Raw genomic sequence first — 15,156 nt, 5'->3', positions numbered from 1 at the left:
TTTTTTTCACAGGTTTTGTCTTCGAGTGCTGATTTCATTTCCTATAATAATAAGCCTTCTGTTTCCACCGCCAAACCTTTCAGGGGAGAATTTGTAACAGTTTGGCACCATTTTTGAGTGAATTGGAGAATTTCAGATTTTTGCTGAAATTGTGACCCTGGGGCTTAGAAATTTTTTTCCCCACAGGTTAAGTTGTTGTGGGCTGATTTCTCGGCCTATGATAAAAAGGCTTCTGTTTCCACCGCCAAACCTTTCAGGGGAGAATTTATAACAGTTTGGCTCCATTTTTGAGTGAATTGGAGAATTTCAGATTTTTGCTGAAATTGTGACCCCGGGGCTTAGAATTTTTTTCCCCCACAAGTTTTGTCTTCGAGGGCTGATTTCATTTCCTATGATAAAAAGGCTTCTGTTTCCACCGCCAAACCTTTCAGGGGAGAATTTGCAACAGTTTGGCACCATTTTTGAGTGAACTGGAGAATTTCAGATTTTTGCTGAAATTGTGACCCCGGGGCTTAGAAATTTTTTTTTCACAGGTTTTGTCTTCGAGGTCTCATTTCTTGGCCTATGATAAAAAGGCTTCTGTTTCCACCGCCAAACCTTTCAGGGGAGAATTTGCAACAGTTTGGCACCATTTTTGAGTGAATTGGAGAATTTCAGATTTTTGCTGAAATTGTGACCCCGGGGCTTAGAAATTTTTTTTTTCACAGGTTACGTTGTCGAGGGCTGATTTCATTTCCTATGATAAAAAGGCTTCTGTTTCCACCGCCAAACCTTTCAGGGGAGAATTTGCAACAGTTTGGCACCATTTTTGAGTGAATTGGAGAATTTCAGATTTTTGCTGAAATTGTGACCCCGGGGCTTAAAATTTTTTCCCACCACAAGTTTTGTCTTCGAGGTCTCATTTCATTTCCTATGATAAAAAGGATTCTGTTTCCACCGCCAAACCTTTCAGGGGAGAACTTGAAACAGTTTGGCACCATTTTTGAGTGAATTGGAGAATTTCAGATTTTTGCTGAAATTGTGACCCCGGGGCTTAGAAATTTTTCTTCTTCACAAGTTTTGTCATCGAGGGCTGATTTCATTTCCTATAATAATAAGCCTTCTGTTTCCACCGCCAAACCTTTCAGGGGAGAATTTGCAACAATTTGGCACCATTTTTGAGTGAATTGGAGAATTTCAGATTTTTGCTGAAATTGTGACCCCGAAGCTTAGAAATTTTTTTCCCCACAGGTTTTTTCTTCGAGCTCTGATTTCATTTCCTATGATAAAAAGGCTTCTGTTTCCACCGCCAAACCTTTCAGGGGAGAATTTGCAGCAGTTTGGCACCATTTCTGAGTGAATTGGAGAATTTCAGATTTTTGCTGAAATTGTGACCCCGGGGCTTAGAAAATTTTTTTTTCACAGGTTTTGTCTTCGAGGTCTCATTTCTTGGCCTATGATAAAAAGGCTTCTGTTTCCACCGCCAAACCTTTCAGGAGACAATTTGCAACAGTTTGGCACCATTTTTGAGTGAATTGGAGAATTTCAGATTTTTGCTGAAATTGTGACGCGGGGCTTAGAAATTTTTTATTCACAGGTTACGTTGTCGAGGGCTGATTTCTCGGCCTATGATAAAAAGGCTTCTGTTTCCACCGCCAAACCTTTCAGGGGAGAATTTGCAACAGTTTGGCACCATTTTTGAGTGAATTGGAGAATTTCAGATTTTTGCTGAAATTGTGACCCCGGGGCTTAGAATTTTTTTTTTTCACAGGTTTAGTTGTCGAGGGCTGATTTCTCGGCCTATGATAAAAAGACTTATGTTTACACCGCCAAACCTTTCAGGGGAGACTTTGCAACAGTTTGGCACCATTTTTGAGTGAATTGGAGAATTTCAGATTTTTGCTGAAATTGTGACCCCGGGGCTTAGAAATTTTTTTTTTCACAGGTTTTGTCTTCGAGGTCTCATTTCTTCGCCTATGATAAAAAGGCTTCTGTTTCCACCGCCAAACCTTTCAGGGGAGAATTTGCAACAGTTTGGCACCATTTTTGAGTGAATTCGAGAATTTCAGATGTTTGCTGAAATTGTGACCCCGGGGCTTAGAAATTTTTTTTTCACAGGTTTTGTCTTCGAGGGCTGATTTCATTTCCTATAATAATAAGCCTTCTGTTTCCACCGCCAAACCTTTCAGGGGAGAATTTGCAACAGTTTGGCACCATTTTTGAGTGAATTGGAGAATTTCAGATTTTTGCTGAAATTGTGACCCCGGGGCTTAGAAATTTTTTTTTTCACAGGTTACGTTGTCGAGGGCTGATTTCTCGGCCTATGATAAAAAGGCTTCTGTTTCCACCGCCAAACCTTTCAGGGGAGAATTTGCAACAGTTTGGCACCATTTTTGAGTGAATTGGAGAATTACAGATTTTTGCTGAAATTGTGACCCCGGGGTTTAAAATTTTTTTCCCCCACAAGTTTTGTCATCGAGGGCTGATTTCATTTCCTATGATAAAAAGGCTTCTGTTTCCACCGCCAAACCTTTCAGGGGAGAATTTGCAACAGTTTGGCACCATTTTTGAGTGAATTGGAGAATTTCAGATTTTTGCTGAAATTGTGACCCCGGGGCTTAAAATTTTTTCCCACCACAAGTTTTGTCTTCGAGGGCTGATTTCATTTCCTATGATAAAAAGGCTTCTGTTTCCACCGCCAAACCTTTCAGGGGAGAACTTGAAACAGTTTGGCACCATTTTTGAGTGAATTGGAGAATTTCAGATTTTTGCTGAAATTGTGACCCCGGGGCTTAGAAATTTTTCTTCTTCACAGGTTTTGTCTTCGAGGGCTGATTTCATTTCCTATAATAATAAGCCTTCTGTTTCCACCGCCAAACCTTTCAGGGGAGAATTTGCAACAGTTTGGCACCATTTTTGAGTGAATTGGAGAATTTCAGATTTTTGCTGAAATTGTGACCCCGAAGCTTAGAATTTTTTTTCCCCACAGGTTTTTTCTTCGAGCTCTGATTTCATTTCCTACGATAAAAAGGCTTCTGTTTCCACCGCCAAACCTTTCAGGGGAGAATTTGCAACAGTTTGGCACCATTTTTGAGTGAATTCAAGAATTTCAGATGTTTGCTGAAATTGTGACCCCGGGGCTTAGAAAATATTTTTCCACAGGTTTTGTCTTCGAGGGCTGATTTCATTTCCTATAATAATAAGCCTTCTGTTTCCACCGCCAAACCTTTCAGGGGAGAATTTGCAACAGTTTGGCACCATTTCTGAGTGAATTGGAGAATTTCAGATTTTTGCTGAAATTGTGACTCCGGGGCTTAGAAAATTTTTTTTTCACAGGTTTTGTCTTCGAGGTCTCATTTCTTGGCCTATGATAAAAAGGCTTATGTTTCACCGCCAAACCTTTCAGGGGAGAATTTGCAACAGTTTGGCACCATTTTTGAGTGAATTGGAGAATTTCAGATTTTTGCTGAAATTGTGACCCCGGGGCTTAGAAATTTTTCTTCTTCACAGGTTTTGTCTTCGAGGTCTCATTTCTTGGCCTATGATAAAAAGGCTTCTGTTTCCACCGCCAAACCTTTCAGGGGAGAATTTGCAACAGTTTGGCACCATTTTTGAGTGAATTCAAGAATTTCAGATGTTTGCTGAAATTGTGACCCCGGGGCTTAGAAAATATTTTTCCACAGGTTTTGTCTTCGAGGGCTGATTTCATTTCCTATAATAATAAGCCTTCTGTTTCCACCGCCAAACCTTTCAGGGGAGAATTTGCAACAGTTTGGCACCATTTTTGAGTGAATTGGAGAATTTCAGATTTTTGCTGAAATTGTGACCCCGGGGCTTAGAAATTTTTCTTCTTCACAGGTTTTGTCTTCGAGGTCTCATTTCTTGGCCTATGATAAAAAGGCTTCTGTTTCCACCGCCAAACCTTTCAGGGGAGAATTTGCAACAGTTTGGCACCATTTTTGAGTGAATTGGAGAATTTCAGATTTTTGCTGAAATTGTGACCCCGGGGCTTAGAAATTTTTTTTTTCACAGGTTTAGTTGTCGAGGGCTGATTTCTCGGCTTATGATAAAAAGGCTTATGTTTCCACCGCCAAACCTGTCAGGAGACAATTTGCAACAGTTTGGCACCATCTTTGAGTGAATTGGAGAATTTCAGATTTTTGCTGAAATTGTGACCCCGGGGCTTAGAAATTTTTTTTTCACAGGTTTTGTCTTCGAGGTCTCATTTCTTGGCCTATAATAATAAGCCTTCTGTTTACACCGCCAAACCTTTCAGGGGAGAGTTTGCAACTGTTTGGCACCATTTTTGAGTGAATTGGAGAATTTCAGATTTTTGCTGAAATTGTGACCCCGGGGCTTAGAAATTTTTTTTTTCACAGGTTTTGTCTTCGAGGTCTCATTTCTTGGCCTATGATAAAAAGGCTTCTGTTTCCACCGCCAAACCTTTCAGGGGAGAATTTGCAACAGTTTGGCACCATTTTTGAGTGAATTGGAGAATTTCAGATGTTTGCTGAAATTGGGACCCCGGGGCTTAGAAAATTTTTTTTTCGCAGGTTTTGTCTTCGAGGTCTCATTTCTTGGCCTATGATAAAAAGGCTTCTGTTTCCACCGCCAAACCTTTCAGGAGACAATTTGCAACAGTTTGGCACCATTTTTGAGTGAATTGGAGAATTTCAGATTTTTGCTGAAATTGTGACCCCGGGGCTTAGAAATTTTTTATTCACAGGTTACGTTGTCGAGGGCTGATTTCTCGGCCTATGATAAAAAGGCTTCTGTTTCCACCGCCAAACCTTTCAGGGGAGAATTTGCAACAGTTTGGCACCATTTTTGAGTGAATTGGAGAATTTCAGATTTTTGCTGAAATTGTGACCCCGGGGCTTAGAATTTTTTTTTTTCACAGGTTTAGTTGTCGAGGGCTGATTTCTCGGCCTATGATAAAAAGACTTATGTTTACACCGCCAAACCTTTCAGGGGAGACTTTGCAACAGTTTGGCACCATTTTTGAGTGAATTGGAGAATTTCAGATTTTTGCTGAAATTGTGACCCCGGGGCTTAGAAATTTTTTTTTTCACAGGTTTTGTCTTCGAGGTCTCATTTCTTCGCCTATGATAAAAAGGCTTCTGTTTCCACCGCCAAACCTTTCAGGGGAGAATTTGCAACAGTTTGGCACCATTTTTGAGTGAATTAGAGAATTTCAGATGTTTGCTGAAATTGTGACCCCGGGGCTTAGAAATTTTTTTTTCACAGGTTTTGTCTTCGAGGTCTCATTTCTTGGCCTATAATAATAAGCCTTCTGTTTACACCGCCAAACCTTTCAGGGGAGAGTTTGCAACTGTTTGGCACCATTTTTGAGTGAATTGGAGAATTTCAGATTTTTGCTGAAATTGTGACCCCGGGGCTTAAAATTTTTTCCCACCACAAGTTTTGTCTTCGAGGGCTGATTTCATTTCCTATGATAAAAAGGCTTCTGTTTCCACCGCCAAACCTTTCAGGGGAGAACTTGAAACAGTTTGGCACCATTTTTGAGTGAATTGGAGAATTTCAGATTTTTGCTGAAATTGTGACCCCGGGGCTTAGAAATTTTTCTTCTTCACAGGTTTTGTCTTCGAGGGCTGATTTCATTTCCTATAATAATAAGCCTTCTGTTTCCACCGCCAAACCTTTCAGGGGAGAATTTGCAACAGTTTGGCACGATTTTTGAGTGAATTGGAGAATTTCAGATTTTTGCTGAAATTGTGACCCCGAAGCTTAGAAATTTTTTTCCCCACAGGTTTTTTCTTCGAGCTCTGATTTCATTTCCTATGATAAAAAGGCTTCTGTTTCCACCGCCAAACCTTTCAGGGGAGAACTTGAAACAGTTTGGCACCATTTTTGAGTGAATTGGAGAATTTCAGATTTTTGCTGAAATTGTGACCCCGGGGCTTAGAAATTTTTTTTTTCACAGGTTTTGTCTTCGAGGTCTCATTTCTTGGCCTATGATAAAAAGGCTTCTGTTTCCACCGCCAAACCTTTCAGGGGAGAATTTGCAACAGTTTGGCACCATTTTTGAGTGAATTCGAGAATTTCAGATGTTTGCTGAAATTGTGACCCCGGGGCTTAGAAATTTTTTTTTCACAGGTTTTGTCTTCGAGGGCTGATTTCATTTCCTATAATAATAAGCCTTCTGTTTCCACCGCCAAACCTTTCAGGGGAGAATTTGCAACAGTTTGGCACCATTTTTGAGTGAATTGGAGAATTTCAGATTTTTGCTGAAATTGTGACCCCGGGGCTTAGAAATGTTTTTTTCACTGGTTTTGTCTTCGAGGGCTCATTTCATTTCCTATAATAATAAGCCTTCTGTTTCCACCGCCAAACCTTTCAGGGGAGAATTTGCAACAGTTTGCCACCATTTTTGAGTGAATTGGAGAATTTCAGATTTTTGCTGAAATTGTGACCCTGGGGCTTAGAATTTTTTTTTTTCCACAGGTTAAGTTGTTGTGGGCTGATTTTATTTCCTATGATAAAAAGCCTTCTGTTTCCACCGCCAAACCTTTCAGGGAAGAATTTGCAACAGTTTGGCACCATTTTTGAGTGAATTGGAGAATTTCAGATTTTTGCTGAAATTGTGACCCCGGGGCTTAGAAAGGTTTTTTTTCAAAGGTTTTGTCTTCGAGGTCTCATTTCTTGGCCTATGATAAAAAGGCTTCTGTTTCCACCGCCAAACCTTTCAGGAGACAATTTGAAACAGTTTGGCACCATTTTTGAGTGAATTGGAGAATTTCAGATTTTTGCTGAAATTGTGACCCCGGGGCTTAGAAATTTTTTTCCCCACAGGTTTTTTCTTCGAGCTCTGATTTCATTTCCTATGATAAAAAGGCTTCTGTTTCCACCACCAAACCTTTCAGGGGAGAATTTGCAACAGTTTGGCACCATTTTTGAGTGAATTGGAGAATTTCAGATTTCTGCTGAAATTGTGACCCCGGGGCTTAGAAATTTTTTTCCCCCACAGGTTTTGTCTTTGAGGTCTCATTTATTGGCCTATGACAAAAAGGCTTCTGTTTCCACCGCCAAACCTTTCAGGGGAGAATTTGCAACAGTTTGGCACCATTTTTGAGTGAATTGGAGAATTTCAGATTTTTCCTGAAATTGTGACCCCGGGGCCTAGAAAAAAATTATTTCACAGGTTATGTATTTGAGGGCTGATTTCTTGGCCTATGATAAAAAGCCTTCTGTTTCCACCCCCAACATTTCAGGGGAGAATTTGCAACAGTTTGGCACCATTTTTGAGTGAATTGTAGAACGTCACATTTTTTGTGAAATTCTGACCTTGTTGGTTAGCGATTTTTTAAAAAATAAAAAAAATTCCGCAGCTTATGGCGTCGAGGTCTGATTTCTTGTTGTTGTTGTTTAGTTGTTTAGTCATGTCCGACTCTTCGTAACCCCCTGGACCAGAGCACACCAGGCAATTCTGTCCTCCACTGCCTCCCACAGTTTGATCAAACTCATGCTGGTAGCTTCAAGAACACCATCCAACCATCTCATCCTCTGTCGTCCCCTTCTCCTTGTCCCCTCCATCTTTCCCAACATCAGGGTGTTTTCCAGGGAGTCTTCTCTTCTCATGAGTTGGCCAAAGTATTGGAGCCTCAGCTTCACGATCTGTCCTTCCAGTGAGCACTCAGGGCTGATTTCCTTAAGAATGGATACGTTTGATCTTCTTGCAGTCTATGGGACTCTCAAGAGTCTCCTCCAGCACCATAATTCAAAAGCATCAATTCTTCGGCGATCAGCCTTCTTTAAGGTCCAGCTCTCACTTCCATACATCACTACTGGGAAAACCATAGCTTTTACTCTACGGACCTTTGTTGGCAAGGTGATGTCTCTACTTTTTAAGATGCTGTCTAGGTTTGTCATTGCTTTTCTCCCAAGAAGCAGGCGTCTTTTAATTTCTTGACTGCTGTCACCATGTGCACTGATCATGGAGCCCAAGAAAGTAAAATCTCTCACTGCCTCAATTTCTTCCCCTTCTATTTGCCAGGAGGTGATGGGACCAGTGGCCATGATCTTCGTTTTTTTGATGTTGAGCTTCAGACCATATTTTGCACTCTCCTCTTTCACCCTCAATAAAAGGTTTTTTAATTCCTCCTCACTTTCTGCCATCAAGGTTGTGTCATCTGCATATCTGAGGTTGTTGATATTTCTTCCAGCAATCTTAATTCCGGCTTCGGATTCATCCAGCCCAGACTTTCGCATGATGAATTCTGCATATAAGTTACATAAGCAGGGAGACAATATACAGCCTTGTCATACTCCTTTCCCAATTTTGAACCAATCAGTTGTTCCATATCCAGTTCTAACTGTAACTTCTTGTCCCACATAGAGATATCTCAGGAGACAGATGAGATGATCAGGCACTCCCATTTCTTTAAGAACTTGCCATAGTTTGCTGCAGAAGTAGATGTCTTTCTGGAACTCTCTAGCTTTCTCCATAATCCAGCACGTTTGCAATTTGGTCTCTGGTTCCTCTGCCTCTTCTAAATCCAGCTTGCACTTCTGGGAGTTCTCGGTCCACATACTGCTTGAACCTTCCTTGTAGAATTTTAAGCATAACCTTGCTAGTGTGTGAAATGAGTGCAATTGTGTGGTAGTTGGAGCATTCTTTGGCACTGCCTTTCTTTGGGATTGGGATGTAGACTGATCTTCTCCAATCCTCTGGCCACTGCTGAGTTTTCCAAACTTGCTGGCATATTGAGTGTAGCACCTTAACAGCATCATCTTTTAAAATTTTAAAAAGTTCAGCTGGAATACCATCACTTCCACTGGCCTTGTTATTTGCAGTGCTTTCTAAGGCCCATTTGACTTCATTCTCCAGGATGTCTGGCTCAAGGTCAGCAACCACACTACCTGGGGTGTACGAGACATCCATATTTTTCTGGTATAATTCCTCTGTGTATTCTTGCCACCTCTTCTTGATGTCTTCTGCTTCTGTTAGGTCCTTACCACTTTTGTTCTTTATTATGGTAATCTTTGTACGAAATGTTCCTTTCATATTTCCAATTTTCTTGAACAGATCTCTGGTTCTTCCCATTCTATTGTTTCCCTCTATGTCTTTGCATTGCTCGTTTAAGAAGGCCTTCTTGTCTCTCCTTGCTATTCTTTGGAAATCTGCATTCAATTTCCTGTATCTTTCACTATCTCCCTCGCATTTTGCTTGCCTTCTCTTCCCCGCTATTTGTAAGGCCTCATTGGACAGCCACTTTGCTTTCTTGCATTTCTTAGCCTAGATTTCTTAGCCTAGGATAAAAACCGGTCTGTTTTCACCGTCAAACCTTTCAGACGAGCATTTGCAACAGTTTGGCACCATTTTTGAGTGAATTGCAGAACGTCAGATTTTTTGTGAAATTCTGACCCCGCGGGTTAGGGATTTTTTCAAAAAAAGATTTTCCACAGTGTACAGCGTCAAGCCCTGATTTCTTAGACTAGGATAAAAACTGGTCTGTTGTCAGCGCCAAACCTTTCAGGGGAACATTTGCAACAGTTTGGCACCATTTTTGAGTGAATTGCAGAACGTCAGATTTTTTGTGAAATCTCAAGAAGAAGTGAATTCCCCAGTGAAGTGGGGAATTCACTTCTCAGCAGTTTGAAGCTTTTCTGACTGAGAAAGGAATTCAACACGATTTGTCTAATCCTCGCTCGCCATGGCAGAATGTACATTGTGAGAGGGCAAATCAGACATTGCTTCAAGGGTTAAAAACCTTGCTGCATGATGCCAGTCTTCCAGAGAGTTATTGAGCCAAATCTCTCTCGTGTTTTGTTTACAGTTACAATCGAAGATTATCATCAGCAATTGGTTGTACCCCCTATGAGAAGATGTTTGGCAAGAAACCATACATCAAACACATGAGAATTTTTGGTTCTGACATGTGGGTTCACACACCACAAAGCTCCAAGTTAGGCAAGCGTGGTTTGCATGGAATCTTTCTTGGTTATCAGAAAGGTTCTTACAGATAATGATGACTGACTCTAAGACAATTAGGCTCACAAGAATTGTTGAGTACAATGCCAAGTGGGGGGAGAATGTGGGAATTTTCCAATGTTATCCTGATGACAGTGATGAGACTGAGGATAGGCAACAGCCACAGCTCCCGCAACAACCCAAACCCACTGATGAAGGTCCTGATCCTGAGTCTGAGACTGAATCAGATGATTCAGAGGATTTCAAGAGTGTGAAAGCCTCTATGCGACCATCTGAAGGCTCTGATCAAGAATTGGAGGAACCATTGTTCACAATAGGTCACTTTTCTCCTAAGAAGGAAGAGGAGAGTGTTGAAGACCTAAGGCTAATTCGCAGATCTCAGAGAGCCACAAAGGGTAGACCTCCAAAGAGATTTGCTGATGAATTTGCTAAAACAGCAGTGGCAGCTGTTAAAAGCTCCAAGAAGGTATTTGAACCTTCAAGTTTCCAAGAAATCCAGGATTTGGATTCAAAGGATGCTGAGCCATGGTTAAATGCCATGAAGGCTGAGCTTGATTCCTTAGAGAGGAACAAAACATGGGAGCTAGTTCCAGTAGTTCTAGAAATGAAACTGCTTGGAAGCAAATGGGTCTTCAAAGCGAAAACAGATCAAAATGGCAAGATAGTCAGACACAAAGCCAGATTGGTAGCCAGAGGTTTTTCACAGGTACCAGGAGAAGACTATCACGAGACCTACTCACCCACCGTGAGGTATGAGAGCATTAGGCTTATGCTCAAACTTGCTGCAGAGGAAAATTTTCATGTTTCTCACCACGATGTGAATACAGCATTTTTGTATGGATCTCTAGGTGAATCTCTTTATATGCTTCCACCTGATGGCGTACAGGTAAAACAGGGATTTGTTTGTGCTCTGAAGAAGTCCCTTTATGGTCTCAAACAAAGTGCACGGTGCTGGCACACTAAACTCACTAAGGTATTGTTTTCTCTAGGTTTTCAGCAAGGGAAAGCTGATCCATGTGTATTTGTCAAAGAGGAGGGGCAAAAGAAGCTGTATTGCTTGTTTTATGTTGATGATATTCTGTTCTTTTGGAAGGATGTCACAATGTACAATAACGCCCTAGCTCAACTGAAAGAGCACTTTGACATGAAAGATCTTGGTGAGGTAAACAACTACCTATCTCTGGAAATAGAGAGAGATCAAGATGGTAACATTCTAGTACACCAGTCACTGAAAATTGCTGATGTGTTAAGCAAACTAAACCTGATGGATGCTAACCCTGTAGACACACCGATGACAACAGGTTATCAGGTAGATGACACTGAAGAAGCATTTTCTGACACTACACTGTACAGAAGTGTGCTAGGCAAACTAAACTTCATTGCCAGATGTACAAGACCTGACATTGCTGTTAGCTGTAATTTGCTAAGCAGACAAGTCAACAATCCTACTGTTAAGGATTGGAAAGCTCTGAAACGCATAGCTCTCTATTTGAAAGGCACTATGCATTACAGACTGAGATTTAATAATCAGAAGTCTGGTGGTCTTGAAATATTTGCAGATGCAAGTTTTGGAAGTGACACTACAGACAGGAAAAGTACGTCTGGAGTTTGCTACATGTACAATCAGGGTCTATTTGATTGGTCATGCAAGAAGCAAACAACAGTTAGCTTAAGCTGAACTGAATGCACTGTCTTATTCACTTAAAGATTGTGAATGGTTGTTACAATTGTGCAAAGACATGAAAATTCCTGTCAAATGTCCAATCCAGGTTTACCAGGACAACAAAGCATGTTTGGCTTTGCTGAATTCTGAAAGTTGTAAGCAAAGCATGAAGCACTTGCATTTGAAACTGCAACATGCTAGGGAATGTGTTCAGAAGGGACTCGTAACAGTGTCCTATATGCCAGGTAATGAAATTCCTGCTGATGTATTGTCCAAGGTTGTATCAAGGGATCAACACTGTACCTATGTGCAGAAGTTGGGTTTGTACTGATACTGTACGAACATGCTGCCCAGTGATGTTCACAGAAAGGGGGAGGATGTTGGTTTCTATTTCCCTCACTGAGCAGCAACTGCAGTCACAAGACATTGTTTTGCATTCCACAGTCAAAGTTACTGTTGGATTCCCACGGGAATGGGAGACTGGATGTGACGCACACTGGTTTCCTGTTTTTCAGTGTTCTCTTGGTTTCTTTGTTAGAGAGACAGTCGCTTCTCTGCTCTTACAGAGGCAGGATGCATGTTTGTATGCTCTTAGCATAGCTTGTAAATAAATTAGCATGTGGCACATTTACCTGCTTATCCTTCTGCTGTGTGGACTACTCTGCTTGGGCTCAAGATAAGACGAGCCTGTATCAGCTTCAGATGGGCCGAAGCTGGTCAAAAAAATCTCACATTTTTGGTTATGGGCCCAGCAACACAACAACACCCTTGGTGGCTATGTTCCTCTGTCCGAAATCACTCGTAATGGCAACTCATGCAGTTTGAACATGTGGTCGACAAACAACTGTGTCTGTGCTAACAGCAGCTTTGGACATGGCACAAAGTGTGACATTTTCATAAACAAGTCCACCACCACCCAGACCACTGTCTGTTTCTGAGGGAGTGGCAAGTCCATGATAAAGTCCATTGTGACCGCCTCCCAAGGTGCTTGTGGAGTTGGAAGCGGCTGCAGCAGTCCTGCCGGCACTGCCCTAGGTGTTTATAAAGGTAAAGGCAAAGGTACCCCTGCCCGTACGGGCCAGTCTTGCCAGACTCTGGGGTTGGTGCGCCCATCTCACTCAAGAGGCCAGGGGCCAGCGCTGTCTGGAGACACTTCCGGGTCACGTGGCCAGCGTGACATCGCTGCTCTGGCCAGAGCCAGAGCCAGAGCCGCACACGGAAACGCCGTTTACCTTCCCGCTAGTAAGCGGTCCCTATTTATCTACTTGCACCCAGGGGTGCTTTCAAACTGCTAGGTTGGCAGGCGCTGGGACTGAACGACGGGAGCGCACCCCGCCGCAGGGATTCGAACCGCCGACCTTTCGATCGGCAAGCCCTAGGCGCTGAAGTTTTACCCACAGCGCCACCAGGTGTTTATGCTCATTGACAAATGCCCTGAAATACTCCATAGCCTCTTCTGTCATCCTGGGCCATCAAAATCGCCTCCTTAGTTGATCCACAGTCTTATACTGCCCAAAGTGACCTGCTGTTGGGTTGTCATGACAGTGCCGCATTACTTGTGCCTGCAAGACCCCTTCTGGCACATAGAGTGCCTCTCCCTTAAACAGAAGGCCTTCCCTTTCAGTGAATCCTTCAACGTTGTTCTCAACGCTCCGTATCATGCCAGTTTCTGCTGCGTGAATGCATCTCCTTCTGTTTGCTGCTTAAACTCCTCTACTCCGACTACAGTCGCCGCCACCAGTCACAACTGTTCTGGTGTCAGAATTGTTTCAACTCTTGTTTCTGTTCTCCCTCCATGTATTCTGGTTTCCTGGACAAGGCATCCGCCCTCTGGTTCAAATGCCCTGGTGAAAATTGAAACGGGCAAAAAACTGCCCATCTGATTTGTCTCTAGTTGAGTTGTCTCGCGGTCTGCCAATATTCCAAGTTCTTGTGATCCATACGCACCTCCACTTGGTGTTGTGCTCCTTCGAGGAAGTGCCTCCATGTTCCGAAGGCTTCCTTTATAGCCAGCAGTTCTCTCTCCCAAATGGTGTAGTTCTGTTCCGATGCGTTCAGCTTCTGAGAATGGGATGCGCATGGCTTCAAGTCGCAGTGGCTGTCTTCCTGAAGCAGCACTGCTCCCACTGCCCTTTCAGAAGCATCCGTCTCCACCACCACCGGTCGAGATGGATCTGCATGGTGCAGATACTCCTCTGCTGTGAACATCTCCTTGAGCCTGTCGAACATGTGCTGTGCCTCCTCTGTCTAGGCAAACAGCTTCTTGCCCTTGCAGCAGTCTGTGAGGGGTGCAGTGAGTTGCGAGAAGCTGGGCACAAACTTCTGGTAATAGTTAGCAAAGCCCAAGAACCTCTGCAGATCCTTCTTCATCTTGGGCTTCTGCCACTCCCAACACTGCCTTCACCTTCGCAGGATCCATGTATACTCTGTCAGGCGACACTATCCCAAAAAATCCACTTCCCTCACTTGCATCTGGCACTTCCCCAACTTGCAGTAGAGCCTGTGCACCTGCAGTCGTCGCAACACCTCCTTTACATGTTGCCTGTGCTCATCAAAGCTCTCCAAGTTGATCAAAATATCGTTGAGGTAAGCTAGCACATTCCTGTCCAGCAAGCCTGCCAAATACATGGTTTATAAAGGCCTGGAAGGTGGCAGTGCCCGACTGCAACCCAAACAGCATCACTAGACACTCAAATATCTGGTATTAAAGGCCGTCTTACACTAATCACCTTGCCTCACATGTATCAGATTTAGGCCCCACTCAGGTCCAGCTTAATGAAAGTTTTTGCTGATCTCAACCTCTCTAGTAGATCCCCAATATGTGGCAAGGGATACCCGCTGAGAATCATTAGTTGGTTGGTCTTTCTGTAGTCCATGATGAGCCTTTTCTCCGGGGTGTCCTTCTTATTTACAAAAAAGACTGGGGCTCCTCCTGGCACCTTTGTTGGCCGGATAAAACCCCTTGCCAAATTCTTCCACAAGAATTCCCTCAGCTAGGCTAACTCCGCCTCCAACATGGAGTAGAGACGACTGGTGGGTATTTGGGCCCCTGGAACCAGGTCTATTTTGCAGTCATAAGGTCGGTGTGGGAGTAACCTATTTGCCTCCTTCTCGCAGAACACGTCCCTGAAGGCCTTATACTGCGGAGGTATGAAACTCTCTTCTCCCGTGAGTTTTCCTCCTACCCCCCTTTCACTCCCACCTCTCTAGGTGTTTTGCGCCCCAAACAATTCACTTGGCAATAGGCTGACGCGAATGTTAAGGACCAAGTGTTTGAATGGATGGTCTTAAACCCCAGTGGTCCTGATCCAGATTCTCCTAACCGTCCGGTGGTTTCTGTTCGGAGAAAAAGAAGAGAGAGAGCTCTCCATCGTCATGTGCACTTTGGCCCAGAGCAATCTGTCAGCCAGAGGAGAAGAAGAAGAGAAGAAGAGGAGTTTGGATTTGATATCCTGCTTTATCACTACCCGAAGGAGTCTCAAAGTTGCTAATATTCTCCTTTCCCTTCCTCCCCCACAACAAACACTCTGTGAGGTGAGTGGGGCTGAGAGACTTCAAAGAA

The sequence above is a fragment of the Podarcis gaigeae genome, assembly GCF_964106915.1.
Source record: "Podarcis gaigeae genome assembly, chromosome: 1".
Taxonomy (NCBI): Eukaryota; Metazoa; Chordata; class Lepidosauria; order Squamata; family Lacertidae; genus Podarcis; species Podarcis gaigeae.
Note: the sequence above shows the minus strand (reverse complement) of the source record.